This window comes from Aquarana catesbeiana, linkage group LG01 (assembly GCF_042186555.1).
Source record: "Aquarana catesbeiana isolate 2022-GZ linkage group LG01, ASM4218655v1, whole genome shotgun sequence".
Taxonomy (NCBI): domain Eukaryota; kingdom Metazoa; phylum Chordata; class Amphibia; order Anura; family Ranidae; genus Aquarana; species Aquarana catesbeiana.
In genome coordinates, this window is record NC_133324.1 from 964936983 (window position 1) to 964955912 (window position 18930).

The 18930-nt window shown below is 49.7% G+C and overlaps 1 protein-coding gene across 1 annotated transcript in view; it reads right to left on the reverse strand.

Annotated features, from left to right (window-relative positions):
• LOC141122172 (E3 ubiquitin-protein ligase TRIM39-like) overlaps window positions 1-18930 on the reverse strand; it is a 154099-nt gene that overhangs the window by 25954 nt on the left and 109215 nt on the right. The gene's annotated exons all lie outside the window — the stretch shown is intronic.

Genomic DNA, 18930 nt, shown 5'->3' on the forward strand with positions numbered 1-18930 from the left:
CAGAGGAGCTTACACTCTAATGTCCCCTCCCCCCACATCACATCAGTCTCTGTACAGAGGAGCTTACACTCTAATGTCCCCTCCCCCCACAGTCACATCAGTCTCTGTACAGAGGAGCTTACACTCTAATGTCCCCTCCCCCACAGTCACATCAGTCTCTGTACAGAGGAGCTTACACTCTAATGTCCCCTCCCCCCCCCCACAGTCACATCAGTCTCTATACAGAGGAGCTTACACTCTAATGTCCCCTCCCCCCACAGTCACATCAGTCTCTGTACAGAGGAGCTTACACTCTAATGTCCCCTCCCCCCACAGTCACATCAGTCTCTGTACAGAGGAGCTTACACTCTAATGTCCCCTCCCCCCACATCACATCAGTCTCTGTACAGAGGAGCTTACACTCTAAAGTCCCCTCCCCCACACACATCAGTCTCTGTACAGAGGAGCTTACACTCTAATGTCCCCTCCCCCCACAGTCACATCAGTCTCTGTACAGAGGAGCTTACACTCTAATGTCCCCTCCCCCCACAGTCACATCAGTCTCTGTACAGAGGAGCTTACACTCTAATGTCCCCTCCCCCCACAGTCACATCAGTCTCTGTACAGAGGAGCTTACACTCTAATGTCCCCTCCCCCCACCACATCAGTCTCTGTACAGAGGAGCTTACACTCTAATGTCCCCTCCCCCCACAGTCACATCAGTCTCTGTACAGAGGAGCTTACACTCTAATGTCCCCTCCCCCCCACAGTCACATCAGTCTCTGTACAGAGGAGCTTACACTCTAATGTCCCCTCCCCCCACAGTCACATCAGTCTCTGTACAGAGGAGCTTACACTCTAATGTCCCCTCCCCCCCACAGTCACATCAGTCTCTGTACAGAGGAGCTTACACTCTAATGTCCCCTCCCCCCCACAGTCACATCAGTCTCTGTACAGAGGAGCTTACACTCTAATGTCCCCTCCCCCCACAGTCACATCAGTCTCTATACAGAGGAGCTTACACTCTAATGTCCCCTCCCCCCACAGTCACATCAGTCTCTATACAGAGGAGCTTACACTCTAATGTCCCCCCCTACAGTCACATCAGTCTCTGTACAGAGGAGCTTACACTCTAATGTCCCCTCCCCCCACATCAGTCTCTATACAGAGGAGCTTACACTCTAATGTCCCCCCCCCCCCCACATCAGTCTCTGTACAGAGGAGCTTACACTCTAATGTCCCCTCCCCCCCCACAGTCACATCAGTCTCTGTACAGAGGAGCTTACACTCTAATGTCCCCTCCCCCCACAGTCACATCAGTCTCTGTACAGAGGAGCTTACACTCTAATGTCCCCTCCCCCCCACATCAGTCTCTGTACAGAGGAGCTTACACTCTAATGTCCCCCTACAGTCACATCAGTCTCTGTACAGAGGAGCTTACACTCTAATGTCCCCTCCCCCCCACATCAGTCTCTGTACAGAGGAGCTTACACTCTAATGTCCCCCTACAGTCACATCAGTCTCTGTACAGAGGAGCTTACACTCTAATGTCCCCTCCCCCACAGTCACATCAGTCTCTGTACAGAGGAGCTTACACTGTAATGTCCCCTCCCCCACAGTCACATCAGTCTCTGTACAGAGGAGCTTACACTCTAATGTCCCCTCCCCCCCACAGTCACATCAGTCTCTATACAGAGGAGCTTACACTCTAATGTCCCCTCCCCCCACAGTCACATCAGTCTCTATACAGAGGAGCTTACACTCTAATGTCCCCCCCACAGTCACATCAGTCTTTGTACAGAGGAGCTTACACTCTAATGTCCCCTCCCCCACAGTCACATCAGTCTCTGTACAGAGGAGCTTACACTCTAATGTCCCCTCCCCCCACATCACATCAGTCTCTGTACAGAGGAGCTTACACTCTAATGTCCCCTCCCCCCACAGTCACATCAGTCTCTGTACAGAGGAGCTTACACTCTAATGTCCCCTCCCCCCACAGTCACATCAGTCTCTGTACAGAGGAGCTTACACTCTAATGTCCCCTCCCCCCACATCACATTAGTCTCTGTACAGAGGAGCTTACACTCTAATGTCCCCTCCCCCCACATCACATCAGTCTCTGTACAGAGGAGCTTACACTCTAATGTCCCCTCCCCCCACAGTCACATCAGTCTCTGTACAGAGGAGCTTACACTCTAATGTCCCCTCCCCCCACAGTCACATCAGTCTCTGTACAGAGGAGCTTACACTCTAATGTCCCCTCCCCCACAGTCACATCAGTCTCTGTACAGAGGAGCTTACACTCTAATGTCCCCTCCCCCCCCACAGTCACATCAGTCTCTGTACAGAGGAGCTTACACTCTAATGTCCCCTCCCCCCACAGTCACATCAGTCTCTGTACAGAGGAGCTTACACTCTAATGTCCCCTCCCCCCACATCACATTAGTCTCTGTACAGAGGAGCTTACACTCTAATGTCCCCTCCCCCCACATCACATCAGTCTCTGTACAGAGGAGCTTACACTCTAATGTCCCCTCCCCCCACAGTCACATCAGTCTGTACAGAGGAGCTTACACTCTAATGTCCCCTCCCCCACAGTCACATCAGTCTGTACAGAGGAGCTTACACTCTAATGTCCCCTCCCCCCCCACATCAGTCTGTACAGAGGAGCTTACACTCTAATGTCCCCTCCCCCACAGTCACATCAGTCTCTGTACAGAGGAGCTTACACTCTAATGTCCCCTCCCCCCACAGTCACATCAGTCTGTACAGAGGAGCTTACACTCTAATGTCCCCTCCCCCCCACATCAGTCTGTACAGAGGAGCTTACACTCTAATGTCCCCTCCCCCACAGTCACATCAGTCTCTGTACAGAGGAGCTTACACTCTAATGTCCCCTCCCCCCACATCAGTCTCTGTACAGAGGAGCTTACACTCTAATGTCCCCTCCCCCCCACAGTCACATCAGTCTCTGTACAGAGGAGCTTACACTCTAATGTCCCCTCCCCCCACATCACATCAGTCTGTACAGAGGAGCTTACGCTCTAAAGTCCCCTCCCCCACAGTCACATCAGTCTCTGTACAGAGGAGCTTACACTCTAATGTCCCCTCCCCCCCACAGTCACATCAGTCTCTGTACAGAGGAGCTTACACTCTAATGTCCCCTCCCCCCACAGTCACATCAGTCTCTGTACAGAGGAGCTTACACTCTAATGTCCCCTCCCCCCACAGTCACATCAGTCTCTGTACAGAGGAGCTTACACTCTAATGTCCCCTCCCCCACAGTCACATCAGTCTCTGTACAGAGGAGCTTACACTCTAATGTCCCCTCCCCCACAGTCACATCAGTCTCTGTACAGAGGAGCTTACACTCTAATGTCCCCTCCCCCCACATCACATCAGTCTCTGTACAGAGGAGCTTACACTCTAATGTCCCCTCCCCCCACATCACATTAGTCTCTGTACAGAGGAGCTTACACTCTAATGTCCCCTCCCCCCACATCACATCAGTCTCTGTACAGAGGAGCTTACACTCTAATGTCCCCTCCCCCACAGTCACATCAGTCTCTGTACAGAGGAGCTTACACTCTAATGTCCCCTCCCCCACAGTCACATCAGTCTCTGTACAGAGGAGCTTACACTCTAATGTCCCCTCCCCCCCCCCACAGTCACATCAGTCTCTATACAGAGGAGCTTACACTCTAATGTCCCCTCCCCCCACAGTCACATCAGTCTCTGTACAGAGGAGCTTACACTCTAATGTCCCCTCCCCCCACAGTCACATCAGTCTCTGTACAGAGGAGCTTACACTCTAATGTCCCCTCCCCCCCACATCACATCAGTCTCTGTACAGAGGAGCTTACACTCTAAAGTCCCCTCCCCCCACATCAGTCTCTGTACAGAGGAGCTTACACTCTAATGTCCCCTCCCCCCACAGTCACATCAGTCTCTGTACAGAGGAGCTTACACTCTAATGTCCCCTCCCCCCACAGTCACATCAGTCTCTGTACAGAGGAGCTTACACTCTAATGTCCCCTCCCCCCCACATCAGTCTCTGTACAGAGGAGCTTACACTCTAATGTCCCCTCCCCCCACAGTCACATCAGTCTCTGTACAGAGGAGCTTACACTCTAATGTCCCCTCCCCCCACAGTCACATCAGTCTCTGTACAGAGGAGCTTACACTCTAATGTCCCCTCCCCCACAGTCACATCAGTCTCTGTACAGAGGAGCTTACACTCTAATGTCCCCTCCCCCCCACAGTCACATCAGTCTCTGTACAGAGGAGCTTACACTCTAATGTCCCCTCCCCCCACATCACATCAGTCTCTGTACAGAGGAGCTTACACTCTAATGTCCCCTCCCCCCCACATCACATCAGTCTCTGTACAGAGGAGCTTACACTCTAATGTCCCCTCCCCCACAGTCACATCAGTCTCTGTACAGAGGAGCTTACACTCTAATGTCCCCTCCCCCACAGTCACATCAGTCTGTACAGAGGAGCTTACACTCTAATGTCCCCTCCCCCACAGTCACATCAGTCTGTACAGAGGAGCTTACACTCTAATGTCCCCTCCCCCCCACATCAGTCTGTACAGAGGAGCTTACACTCTAATGTCCCCTCCCCCACAGTCACATCAGTCTCTGTACAGAGGAGCTTACACTCTAATGTCCCCTCCCCCACAGTCACATCAGTCTCTGTACAGAGGAGCTTACACTCTAATGTCCCCTCCCCCCACAGTCACATCAGTCTCTGTACAGAGGAGCTTACACTCTAATGTCCCCTCCCCCCACAGTCACATCAGTCTCTGTACAGAGGAGCTTACACTCTAATGTCCCCTCCCCCCACAGTCACATCAGTCTCTGTACAGAGGAGCTTACACTCTAATGTCCCCTCCCCCCCACAGTCACATCAGTCTCTGTACAGAGGAGCTTACACTCTAATGTCCCCTCCCCCCACAGTCACATCAGTCTCTGTACAGAGGAGCTTACACTCTAATGTCCCCTCCCCCCACAGTCACATCAGTCTCTGTACAGAGGAGCTTACACTCTAATGTCCCCTCCCCCCACAGTCACATCAGTCTCTGTACAGAGGAGCTTACACTCTAATGTCCCCTCCCCCCACAGTCACATCAGTCTCTGTACAGAGGAGCTTACACTCTAATGTCCCCTCCCCCACAGTCACATCAGTCTCTGTACAGAGGAGCTTACACTCTAATGTCCCCTCCCCCCCACAGTCACATCAGTCTCTGTACAGAGGAGCTTACACTCTAATGTCCCCTCCCCCCACAGTCACATCAGTCTCTGTACAGAGGAGCTTACACTCTAATGTCCCCTCCCCCCACAGTCACATCAGTCTCTGTACAGAGGAGCTTACACTCTAATGTCCCCTCCCCCCACAGTCACATCAGTCTCTGTACAGAGGAGCTTACACTCTAATGTCCCCTCCCCCCCACAGTCACATCAGTCTCTGTACAGAGGAGCTTACACTCTAATGTCCCCTCCCCCACAGTCACATCAGTCTGTACAGAGGAGCTTACACTCTAATGTCCCCTCCCCCCACAGTCACATCAGTCTCTGTACAGAGGAGCTTACACTCTAATGTCCCCTCCCCCCACAGTCACATCAGTCTCTGTACAGAGGAGCTTACACTCTAATGTCCCCTCCCCCACAGTCACATCAGTCTCTGTACAGAGGAGCTTACACTCTAATGTCCCCTCCCCCCACAGTCACATCAGTCTCTGTACAGAGGAGCTTACACTCTAATGTCCCCTCCCCCCACAGTCACATCAGTCTCTGTACAGAGGAGCTTACACTCTAATGTCCCCTCCCCCCACATCACATCAGTCTCTGTACAGAGGAGCTTACACTCTAATGTCCCCTCCCCCCACAGTCACATCAGTCTCTGTACAGAGGAGCTTACACTCTAATGTCCCCTCCCCCCCACAGTCACATCAGTCTCTGTACAGAGGAGCTTACACTCTAATGTCCCCTCCCCCCACATCACATCAGTCTCTGTACAGAGGAGCTTACACTCTAATGTCCCCTCCCCCACAGTCACATCAGTCTCTGTACAGAGGAGCTTACACTCTAATGTCCCCTCCCCCACAGTCACATCAGTCTCTGTACAGAGGAGCTTACACTCTAATGTCCCCTCCCCCCCCCCCACAGTCACATCAAGTCTCTATACAGAGGAGCTTACACTCTAATGTCCCCTCCCCCCACAGTCACATCAGTCTCTGTACAGAGGAGCTTACACTCTAATGTCCCCTCCCCCCACAGTCACATCAGTCTCTGTACAGAGGAGCTTACACTCTAATGTCCCCTCCCCCCACATCACATCAGTCTCTGTACAGAGGAGCTTACACTCTAATGTCCCCTCCCCCCACAGTCACATCAGTCTCTGTACAGAGGAGCTTACACTCTAATGTCCCCTCCCCCCACAGTCACATCAGTCTCTGTACAGAGGAGCTTACACTCTAATGTCCCCTCCCCCCCACAGTCACATCAGTCTCTGTACAGAGGAGCTTACACTCTAATGTCCCCTCCCCCACAGTCACATCAGTCTGTACAGAGGAGCTTACACTCTAATGTCCCCTCCCCCCACAGTCACATCAGTCTGTACAGAGGAGCTTACACTCTAATGTCCCCTCCCCCCACAGTCACATCAGTCTCTGTACAGAGGAGCTTACACTCTAATGTCCCCTCCCCCCACAGTCACATCAGTCTCTGTACAGAGGAGCTTACACTCTAATGTCCCCTCCCCCACAGTCACATCAGTCTGTACAGAGGAGCTTACACTCTAATGTCCCCCTCCCCCCACAGTCACATCAGTCTGTACAGAGGAGCTTACACTCTAATGTCCCCTCCCCCCACAGTCACATCAGTCTCTGTACAGAGGAGCTTACACTCTAATGTCCCCTCCCCCACAGTCACATCAGTCTCTGTACAGAGGAGCTTACACTCTAATGTCCCCTCCCCCCACAGTCACATCAGTCTCTGTACAGAGGAGCTTACACTCTAATGTCCCCTCCCCCACAGTCACATCAGTCTCTGTACAGAGGAGCTTACACTCTAATGTCCCCTCCCCCACAGTCACATCAGTCTCTGTACAGAGGAGCTTACACTCTAATGTCCCCTCCCCCCACAGTCACATCAGTCTCTGTACAGAGGAGCTTACACTCTAATGTCCCCTCCCCCCCACAGTCACATCAGTCTCTGTACAGAGGAGCTTACACTCTAATGTCCCCCCCCCCACATCAGTCTCTGTACAGAGGAGCTTACACTCTAATGTCCCCCCCCCCCCCACAGTCACATCAGTCTGTACAGAGGAGCTTACACTCTAATGTCCCCTCCCCCCACAGTCACATCAGTCTGTACAGAGGAGCTTACACTCTAATGTCCCCCCCCCCCACAGTCACATCAGTCTGTACAGAGGAGCTTACACTCTAATGTCCCCTCCCCCCACAGTCACATCAGTCTGTACAGAGGAGCTTACACTCTAATGTCCCCTCCCCCCACAGTCACATTAGTCTCTGTACAGAGGAGCTTACACTCTAATGTCCCCTCCCCCCACATCAGTCTCTGTACAGAGGAGCTTACACTCTAATGTCCCCTCCCCCCACAGTCACATCAGTCTCTGTACAGAGGAGCTTACACTCTAATGTCCCCTCCCCCCCACAGTCACATCAGTCTCTGTACAGAGGAGCTTACACTCTAATGTCCCCTCCCCCCCACAGTCACATCAGTCTCTGTACAGAGGAGCTTACACTCTAATGTCCCCTCCCCCACAGTCACATCAGTCTCTGTACAGAGGAGCTTACACTCTAATGTCCCCTCCCCCACAGTCACATCAGTCTCTGTACAGAGGAGCTTACACTCTAATGTCCCCTCCCCCCCACAGTCACATCAGTCTCTGTACAGAGGAGCTTACACTCTAATGTCCCCTCCCCCCACAGTCACATCAGTCTCTGTACAGAGGAGCTTACACTCTAATGTCCCCTCCCCCCCACAGTCACATCAGTCTCTGTACAGAGGAGCTTACACTCTAATGTCCCCTCCCCCACAGTCACATCAGTCTCTGTACAGAGGAGCTTACACTCTAATGTCCCCTCCCCCCACAGTCACATCAGTCTCTATACAGAGGAGCTTACACTCTAATGTCCCCTCCCCCCCACATCACATCAGTCTCTGTACAGAGGAGCTTACACTCTAATGTCCCCTCCCCCCACAGTCACATCAGTCTGTACAGAGGAGCTTACACTCTAATGTCCCCTCCCCCCACAGTCACATCAGTCTGTACAGAGGAGCTTACACTCTAATGTCCCCTCCCCCCACAGTCACATCAGTCTCTGTACAGAGGAGCTTACACTCTAATGTCCCCCCCCCCACAGTCACATCAGTCTGTACAGAGGAGCTTACACTCTAATGTCCCCTCCCCCACAGTCACATCAGTCTCTGTACAGAGGAGCTTACACTCTAATGTCCCCTCCCCCCCACAGTCACATCAGTCTCTGTACAGAGGAGCTTACACTCTAATGTCCCCTCCCCCCACAGTCACATCAGTCTCTGTACAGAGGAGCTTACACTCTAATGTCCCCTCCCCCCCCACATCAGTCTCTGTACAGAGGAGCTTACACTCTAATGTCCCCTCCCCCCACAGTCACATCAGTCTCTGTACAGAGGAGCTTACACTCTAATGTCCCCTCCCCCACAGTCACATCAGTCTCTGTACAGAGGAGCTTACACTCTAATGTCCCCTCCCCCCCCCCACAGTCACATCAGTCTCTGTACAGAGGAGCTTACACTCTAATGTCCCCTCCCCCCACAGTCACATCAGTCTCTGTACAGAGGAGCTTACACTCTAATGTCCCCTCCCCCACAGTCACATCAGTCTCTATACAGAGGAGCTTACACTCTAATGTCCCCTCCCCCCCACAGTCACATCAGTCTCTGTACAGAGGAGCTTACACTCTAATGTCCCCTCCCCCCCACAGTCACATCAGTCTCTGTACAGAGGAGCTTACACTCTAATGTCCCCTCCCCCCACAGTCACATCAGTCTGTACAGAGGAGCTTACACTCTAATGTCCCCTCCCCCCACAGTCACATCAGTCTCTGTACAGAGGAGCTTACACTCTAATGTCCCCCCACAGTCACATCAGTCTCTGTACAGAGGAGCTTACACTCTAATGTCCCCTCCCCCCACAGTCACATCAGTCTCTGTACAGAGGAGCTTACACTCTAATGTCCCCTCCCCCCCACAGTCACAATCAGTCCTCTGTACAGAGGAGCTTACACTCTAATGTCCCCTCCCCCCACAGTCACATCAGTCTCTGTACAGAGGAGCTTACACTCTAATGTCCCCCCTCCCCCCCACAGTCACATCAGTCTCTGTACAGAGGAGCTTACACTCTAATGTCCCCTCCCCCCCACAGTCACATCAGTCTCTGTACAGAGGAGCTTACACTCTAATGTCCCCCTCCCCCCACAGTCACATCAGTCTCTGTACAGAGGAGCTTACACTCTAATGTCCCCTCCCCCCACAGTCACATCAGTCTCTGTACAGAGGAGCTTACACTCTAATGTCCCCCTCCCCCCCACAGTCACATCAGTCTCTGTACAGAAGGAGCTTACACTCTAATGTCCCCTCCCCCCCACAGTCACATCAGTCTCTGTACAGAGGAGCTTACACTCTAATGTCCCCTCCCCCCACAGTCACATCAGTCTCTGTACAGAGGAGCTTACACTCTAATGTCCCCTCCCCCCACAGTCACATCAGTCTCTGTACAGAGGAGCTTACACTCTAATGTCCCCTCCCCCACAGTCACATCAGTCTCTGTACAGAGGAGCTTACACTCTAATGTCCCCTCCCCCCCACAGTCACATCAGTCTCTGTACAGAGGAGCTTACACTCTAATGTCCCCTCCCCCCACAGTCACATCAGTCTCTGTACAGAGGAGCTTACACTCTAATGTCCCCTCCCCCACAGTCACATCAGTCTCTGTACAGAGGAGCTTACACTCTAATGTCCCCTCCCCCACAGTCACATCAGTCTCTGTACAGAGGAGCTTACACTCTAATGTCCCCTCCCCCCACAGTCACATCAGTCTCTGTACAGAGGAGCTTACACTCTAATGCCCCTCCCCCCACAGTCACATCAGTCTCTGTACAGAGGAGCTTACACTCTAATGTCCCCTCCCCCCACAGTCACATCAGTCTCTGTACAGAGGAGCTTACACTCTAATGTCCCCTCCCCCACAGTCCACATCAGTCTCTGTACAGAGGGCTTACACTCTAATGCTCCCCTCCCCCCCACAGTCACATCAGTCTCTGTACAGAGGAGCTTACACTCTAATGTCCCCTCCCCCACAGTCACATCAGTCTCTGTACAGAGGAGCTTACACTCTAATGTCCCCTCCCCCCCACAGTCACATCAGTCTCTGTACAGAGGAGCTTACACTCTAATGTCCCCCTCCCCCACAGTCACATCAGTCTCTGTACAGAGGAGCTTACACTCTAATGTCCCCTCCCCACAGTCACATCAGTCTCTGTACAGAGGAGCTTACACTCTAATGTCCCCTCCCCCCCACAGTCACATCAGTCTCTGTACAGAGGAGCTTACACTCTAATGTCCCCTCCCCCCACAGTCACATCAGTCTCTGTACAGAGGAGCTTACACTCTAATGTCCCCTCCCCCCACAATCACATCAGTCTCTGTACAGAGGAGCTTACACTCTAATGTCCCCCTGCCCCCCCCCACAGTCACATCAGTCTCTGTACAGAGGAGCTTACACTCTAATGTCCCCTCCCCCCCACAGTCACATCAGTCTCTGTACAGAGGAGCTTACACTCTAATGTCCCCCCCCCCACAGTCACATTAGTCTCTGTACAGAGGAGCTTACACTCTAATGTCCCCTCCCCCCCACAGTCACATCAGTCCTCTGTACAGAGGAGCTTACACTCTAATGTCCCCTCCCCCACAGTCACATCAGTCTCTGTACAGAGGAGCTTACACTCTAATGTCCCCTCCCCCCACAGTCACATCAGTCTCTGTACAGAGGAGCTTACACTCTAATGTCCCCTCCCCCCACAGTCACATCAGTCTCTGTACAGAAGATTACCGAAAGCACCAAACATGATATATTCTACAATAGCAGAGACCCTGGAGAATAAAATAGTAGTAGTTCCAATTTTTAGATCACCTGATGCACAATGGTTCCTCAATATAGATCTTTCAGTAAAGTAAATTTTAGGGCACAAACACAATATTGTATATTCCCACATGAGGTAGGATATCCATGGAACTTGTGACGCCTTAAAATTGTGTCCTCCCATAACAAACTTACTCTATATTGTCCATGGGTGACACTTCAACCACTTGGCGCCTGCACTATAGCCAAAAGATGGCTACAGCACAGGCTTAAAATGCTGGGAGGGCGTCCATGGACGTGAGCAGTGTATTATGATTAGAGAGAACTTGGGGACCGCATCGGAACTCGATGCTTTGGGGATGTCCTGCAATGTTGCATTAGGGGTTGGATCCTGCGTGAGGCATTCACCTTGGCATTTAGAACATAGCCTCAGGGTGCAATACAGAGGCCTTGATCCATCGCTATGGAACTCTGTCCCTGAAGACCCCTTCAATGATATGGCCACCATGATGGGTGAAGCCTGGGCTTTATATTCAGTCCAGTATTAAGAACTGGTAAGACCGGGTCACCCTGTACCTTTTGACTCTTACTGTGTAGATGGGGCTTTATTTGGAATGTTTTCACTGCCCGGTGTAGGCTTTTCAAACCTGGCACTGAAATTCAACCGCTCAGTCTGGGAAGGAGGACTGGGTGTTCATCACACCACTGGTAGCATATGTTAACGCAACTTCTGCCTACAGTACTTAAAGGTACTCACTCTTGTGACGTCAACTTCTCTTAAAAGTAGTGGGACGTGCCTCTGCGTGGCCTTTTCTAGAGTTCCGGCTCCACCCAGTCACCTCGTGCCATTGTAGCCAATCCCAACGGAGCCACTCCGACTCCCTGATTAGGTTGACGCCCCGCTTGGTTGCCAAGCATCCAGCAGTCAAGGCTCCCTTTCCTTAGGGCGGAGCAGGTCAAGGGGCCTTCATGACTGCTGAGAAGCTTAGTCTTGTCTTAACCCCCACTTATTTAAACCACAACAAAACCTTGCCCGCCCCAAAAAGACACATAGACCACTTTAAGTTGGAAGTAGGGCAAGGCCACAGCTTTATTGAACATTTTAGTATAACAACCTTCAAAGTTCAAATACCATGATGGTTACACCGTGAGCATCTACAACCAAACCGTATAGTCTAAGAGGCCTGTCTCCACCATCAGTGCGAGACCGGCATTAAACTGATCCCGTAATTAACTTGAGGGCATAGCCCATAAAGTAATACCAATTGCTGGCAAGGTAAAACCACCACACGAGGTGCTTCCTCCCATCCTTTTACCACAAGAATTAGCTGCAAGACAGTCTACACCTGGGTTACCATGTACCCCAAAAAGACATACTTATCCTATCTCCAACACTCTGCTCAGAGTACCCCACAGGGGAATACTCTCACTTGTAGCTATGGCAGAGACCAGGAGAAAGGGAGCCAATTCTCAAACTCAGAGTGATGAATCGCCCCTTGCAAAGGAGCAGAAACCGGTTTTAACACCGGTTTTATCATCCGATTGCAGGTCTATTCCAGGTATGCAACAAGCGGTCTACTTGACAAAAGCAGAGTTCTCTGCCCCCCATGTCACAACTCCTTGGGCAGTTGACAGCCCTAATTTAGTCATCTTTGTCCAGAACTCAGAAACACCTAAGCTCTTCTCCTACTCACTTTTTTTCAACCAATTTGGAAACCCAATATGCCGGTCCTAGAGAATGCTGAATCAGAGGTGATTGAATGGGCACCCTCACTCCTAAGAGGGGGTGAAGTCTGTTGCAGTTTGCATCTCTCTGGGTCACAGACATCACTGACCTGTGGGATCACTACTAATGACTTACTAACCACAAAAACCAACGGATGCTTTTTTTTTTTACTCCTGGACCTTTCAGCTGCCTTTGACACGGTTGACCACCCCCTCCTCCTCAAAAAACTTTACTCCCTTGGTCTCCGTGACTGTGCTCTTCAGTGGCTCTCATCCTACCTATCCCAACGCACCTTCAGTGTCACTTACAATTCTACTTCCTCCACTCCTCTTCCCTTCTCTGTCGGGGTCCCCCAAGGTTCTGTTCTTGGACCTCTTTTATTTTCAAGCTACGCCTCTTCCCTGGGTCAGCTCCCATGGCTTTCAATATCATTTCTACGCTGACGACACCCAAATCTATCTCTCCACGCCTCAACTCACTCCATCAGTCTCCTCACGCATCACTAACTTACTAACAGACATATCTGTATGGATGTCACACCACTTCCTTAAACTCAATTGTCCAAAACCAAACTTATAATATTTCCTCCCCCACGTGCCTCTTCCCCTGATCTCTCTGTCAAGGGCAATGGTGCAACTATCCACCCGTCCCCACATGTCAGGGTGCTAGGTGTTATCCTGGACTCTGAACTCTCTGACTTGGCCCCACATCCAATCATTTTCCAAAGCTTGCCACCTCAACCTCCACAACATCTCTAAACTACGTCCCTTTCTAACCAATGAAACCACAAAGATCCTGATAAACTCCCTGGTGATCTCTCGCCTCGACTACTGCAATGTCCTCCTCATTGGCCTACCGCTACATAGTCTATCCCCCTTCAGTCCACCATGAATACTGCTGCCAGACTCATCCACCTTACAAAATGCTCAGTGTCTGCTACCCCTCTCTGCCAATCCCTCCATTGGCTACCACTCGCCATACAAATCAAATTCAAACTACTAACAATAAGTTAAAGCCATCCACACCTCTGCCCCCAGCTACATCACTAGCCTAGTCTCCAAATACCAACCTAATCGCCCTCTTCGCTCCTCCCAAGACCTCCTGCTCTCTGGCTCCCTCATCACCTCCTGCCATATTCTTCTCCAGGACTTCTGAGCCTCTCCCATCCTCTGGAATACCCTACCCCAATCTGTCAGTCTATCCCCAAATCGATCTATTTTTTAGGTGATCCCTGAAAACTTTTCTCTTCAGAGAAGCCTATCGTCCCTCCACCTAACAACTGCACTTCTATTTTCTTCATCAGCTCATTCCCCACAGCTATTACCCTTTTGTATCACTTGACCCTCCCTCCTAGAGTGTAAGCTCTAACGAGTAGGGCCCTCTGATTCCTCCTGTATTGTAATTGTAATGTCTGCCCTAATGTTGTAAAGCGCTGCGCAAACTGTCGGCGCTATATAAATCCTGTATAATAATAATAATAATCACTCAGTGGTTTCAAAAGGGTACAAGATATACTTTAAGACTCTACCACCTCACTGCCTTCTTTCAAATCAACCAATAATTGTCCAAGGGCAGTCAGATTTGCAAAACGCTTAGAATTGCCTCTTTTTCCAGGGAGTCATTGTACCAGTACCACCACAGGACAGGTTCTACTCTCACCTGTTCATGGTGCCAGAACCCCAGTGGAGGGTGTTTGTGCTATCTTGAATTTGAAATCCCTCAACAAATTTTTTCACATTCCAAAATTTTGTTATGGCATTTACAAGGTCAGTAATTGCCTCTCAGAGACAAGGAGAACACACGGCATCAGTGGATATATCCAATATGCTGAGCTGCATGTTCCCATTTATGCCCACTTATAAGTGATTTCTTTGCTTAGCAGAGGCATAGGACCATTACCAGTTTTGTTGCATTGCCTCTCATCTAGGGATGCACCGAAATTTCGGCGGCCAAAAATTAACTGCCGAAAATGTTGTTTTCGGGACATTGCAAAAAATGGGGTAGGGCCTGGGCGGTCCCCTGCCTACCGGTGCCGCCCATTGCGGGGGCGTCTTCCTGGCTCACCCCAGTCATACCTCCTCCTCTCCTCCCTCCCACAAAGCAGCAATCTCCTTGTGTGACAGAGCTGAATTGCACAGGCCGCAGTAAAAATGTCCCGCCTCCTGTGACAGACGACACACTGATCCAATGGTGGGACATTGAATCAGCGTGACGTTATCACAGGAGGCGGGACATTGTTACTGCGGCCCGTGCAATTCAGTTTACAGCTCCAGCACATACGGAGATCGATGCTCTGATCCGGGCACAGGCAGGCTGCATCTGACGGGCACAGGCAGGCTGCATCTGACGGGCACAGGCAGGCTGCATCTGACGGGCACAGGCAGGCTGCATCTGACGGGCACTGGTGAGGCTGCATTGATCTCTTCTATCATGTCTGCAGTCTCTGACCGTCTCCTGTACTAAGTCTGCAGATATACTACAGGAGATGGTCAGAGACTGCAGACATAGTACAGGAGAAGATCAAAGATTGCAGTCTCTGACCCTCTCCTGTACTATGCAGTCTCTGACCCTCTCCTGTACTATGCAGTCTCTGACCATCTCCTTTATTATGTCTGCAGTCTCTGACCATCTCATGTATCAAATGGTTAGAGATTGGGGTCATGATACAAGAGATGGTTAGAGACTGGGGACATGATACAAGAGATGGTTAGAGACTGGGGACATGATACAAGAGATGGTTAGAGACTGGGAACATGATACAAGAGATGGTTAGAGACTGGGGATGTGATACAAGAGATGGTTAGAGACTGCGGACATGATACAAGAGATGGTTAGAGACTGGGGACATGATACAAGAGATGGTTAGAGACTGGGGACATGATACAAGAGATGGTTAGAGACTGGGGACATGATACAAGAGATGGTTAGAGACTGGGGACATGATACAAGAGATGGTTAGAGACTGCGGACATGATACAAGAGATGGTTAGAGACTGGGGACATGATACAAGAGATGGTTAGAGACTGCGGACAGAATTTTCTTGAGCTTTTCTTGCACCAAAGGTACCAATAATGGCCAACAATAAATTCATATTAATTTAAATTGATGATATTAAAGCAGAGTTCCAGGCTTTTTATGTTTATTAAAAGTCAGCAGCTACAAAAAGTGTAGTTGCTGACTTTTGATAAACAGACACTTACCTGTTCCATGGTCCAGCAATGCAGCCGAACGGAGCGTCGCTCCTCTCCGCCGGCGCCTCCATTGCCACTTTGGGCACCGGGCCATGACAGCTTTCGGCTTCACGGCCAGGCATGCATGGCGCATGCGCGAGTCGCGGTGCACTCCCGAAAGGATGAGTCGCCTGGGTGGAAGGAGGAAGTGGGACAGGAAGCCCCCCTCCTAACGAAGCCCCCACTCCCCCCCAAAAAAAATTACATGCCAAATGTGGCATGTAAGGGGGCGAGGAGTGCTTAAAGCGGAAGTTCCATTTTTGGGTGGAACTCCGCTTTAATTAAAAAGTTGAATATAATACAACTGTATATAAAAATAAACAGTTTTTAAAAAATATTTATAGTTTCGGTTTCGGCACCAAAATGTCCATTCGGTGCACCTCTACTCTCATCCTGTCCTCTGCTTCCAGAGTGTTCACAAAGATCTTAGCATGCTTGCTTGCCCTTCGCAGAGCTCCGGGCATTCAGGTGACAGGCAATCTAGAAGATTTTCTACTGATGGACTTGTGTCCCTTACAACTCTTCAAAAAATGTCCAAAAGACAATTCAGCTGCTTCAGGCCTTTGGCTGGGTGATCAACTTAAAAATATGTTCTTCAGCCTTCCCTGTGCCTATAATAGTTGGGTCTGATCCTGGATACATCCCAGACGAAGGACCTTCTTCCAGAAAAGAAACTTCCTTCTTTAAGAACTCTCATTTAGATAACTGAAATCCAAAAGAAATCCAACAGTGAGATTTGCCATACGAGTTCAGGATCCAGTGGTGGCCTCTTTTGAGGCAAGAACTTTTTTCCAAATTTCGTTCAAAAACTCTCCAACTACATATTCTTGATTAGAATGGGAAAAGCAGGCTCTTTTACTGAATCTACCCATTCTCCTATCCTACCAAACATGAAAGTTCTTCTCCTTGTGGATCTCCACTTCAACTCTAATGCCCCGTACACACGGTTGGACTTTGTTCGGACATTCCGACACCAAAATCCTAGGATTTTTTCCGACGGATGTTGGCTCAAACTTGTCTTGCATACACACGGTCACACAAAGTTGTCGGAAAATCCGATCGTTCTGAACGTGGTGACGTAAAACACGTACGTCGGGACTATAAACGGGGCAGTAGCCAATAGCTTTCATCTCTTTCTTTATTCTGAGCATGCGTGGCACTTTGTCGGTCGGATTTGTGTACACACGATCGGAATTTCCGACAACGGATTTTGTTGTCGGAAAATTTTATATCCTGCTCTTAAACTTTGTGTGTCGGAAAATCCGATGGAAAATGTGTGATGGAGCCCACACACGGTCGGAATTTCCGGCAACGAGGTCCTATCACACATTTTCCGTCGGAAAATCCGACCGTGTGTACGGGGCATTACAGAGGGAAGATTTTGTCTTCTTTACGATTAGAAGGTTCTTACAACAGACACATGTCTGTCATGCTGGGGAAGGGGTCTTAAAATCAGGGAACATGACCAGCGAAAAGGCCAAACTCCCCATCAACAGAGCTCGGAGCACTCAGACTGTCTCTTCAGCACTGGACTCCCTTCTAAAGGCAAACACAATTTAGGTGCAGTCAGACAATACCACTACAGTGCCATATATCCGCCATGAAGGTGCCCGGCTGCTCGTAGGAAGCAAACCAGATTCTCTTGTGGACAGAAACTCACCGTCAAGTGATTACTCGGTGATTTCTTCCTCAACATCAGATACAATTGATTTCTGAACATCCTCGAACACCAACCCTAAAACATTAAAAAAAAAAAAAATTGTGCTTCACCTGTAAAAAAAAAAACAAAACAAAAAAAAACAAAAAAAAAAAAAACAAAATTGAAAGAAAAAAACAAAGCACCTGAAAACATGCAAGTAGAGGGGAGCAGGACCTAAATACAACACAAAGGGTAGTACACAATAATATGCAACCTACCAACTATGCAATTCACTGCAATACAGTACAATGAATATGGGGGAGGGTCTACACACTATGTAGCTCAGTACAGTGCAATTCACTGTACCGTAGCCAATACAGCTCTGTATATAGCACTATATAGCTTTGTATATAGCTTATATATATTTTTTTTATATAGAGAGGGGTGGTTGCACTTTAGAAAACTCCAATTATTGGCTGTTCTAAGCCACCTGATGAAAGTTTAAAGGGCAATAATGGCATGATTGGTAATTTTGTTGCTATGGCAGTGAATTATTGTATTAGTTTGAAATTTATCCCAACAGCAAATGACTAGAGCTCAGGTCACAATCAGGGTTGAATCAAGCCTTATGATCTTTGCTAGTGAAATATTGATTATCAATTGTTGGTTGCTACGGCAGCAAGCAAATGGCCACCTCAGATTGCAGTTTCCACAAACTTCCAAATAAATTGATTTCACCTCAAGCACATGCTTGTCTCAAACCTCATCCTGATCCAAGAACCTCTAGTCTACTATTGTGTTAGTACATAAAGTACAGTGTGGAAATGACTCCCCTCACTGCCATAACACATAATGGAGATTAGGATGGGGTGCTTAGTGGGTTCTGATCTCCATACAATTCAAAACATAATACTCCCCATGCACATATTCCTGAATTTGGCTGTAGACATGATGGGTGCTGTAATGACCACTGGCTGGAAACCATAGACAAGTCAAAGTGTAGAAGTGTCATCAGCACACCAAGGATTTCTCAAAAGGGTCCAAAGCTTTATTCACATGGTCACACGGTACACATACGGCAATGTTTTGGAGCCACGCGGGGCCCCTTCGTCACTTGCCTGACGAAGGGGGCCTGCGCGGCTCCGAAATGTTGCTGTATGTGTACCGTGTGACCATGTGAATAAAGATTTGGACCCTTTTGAAG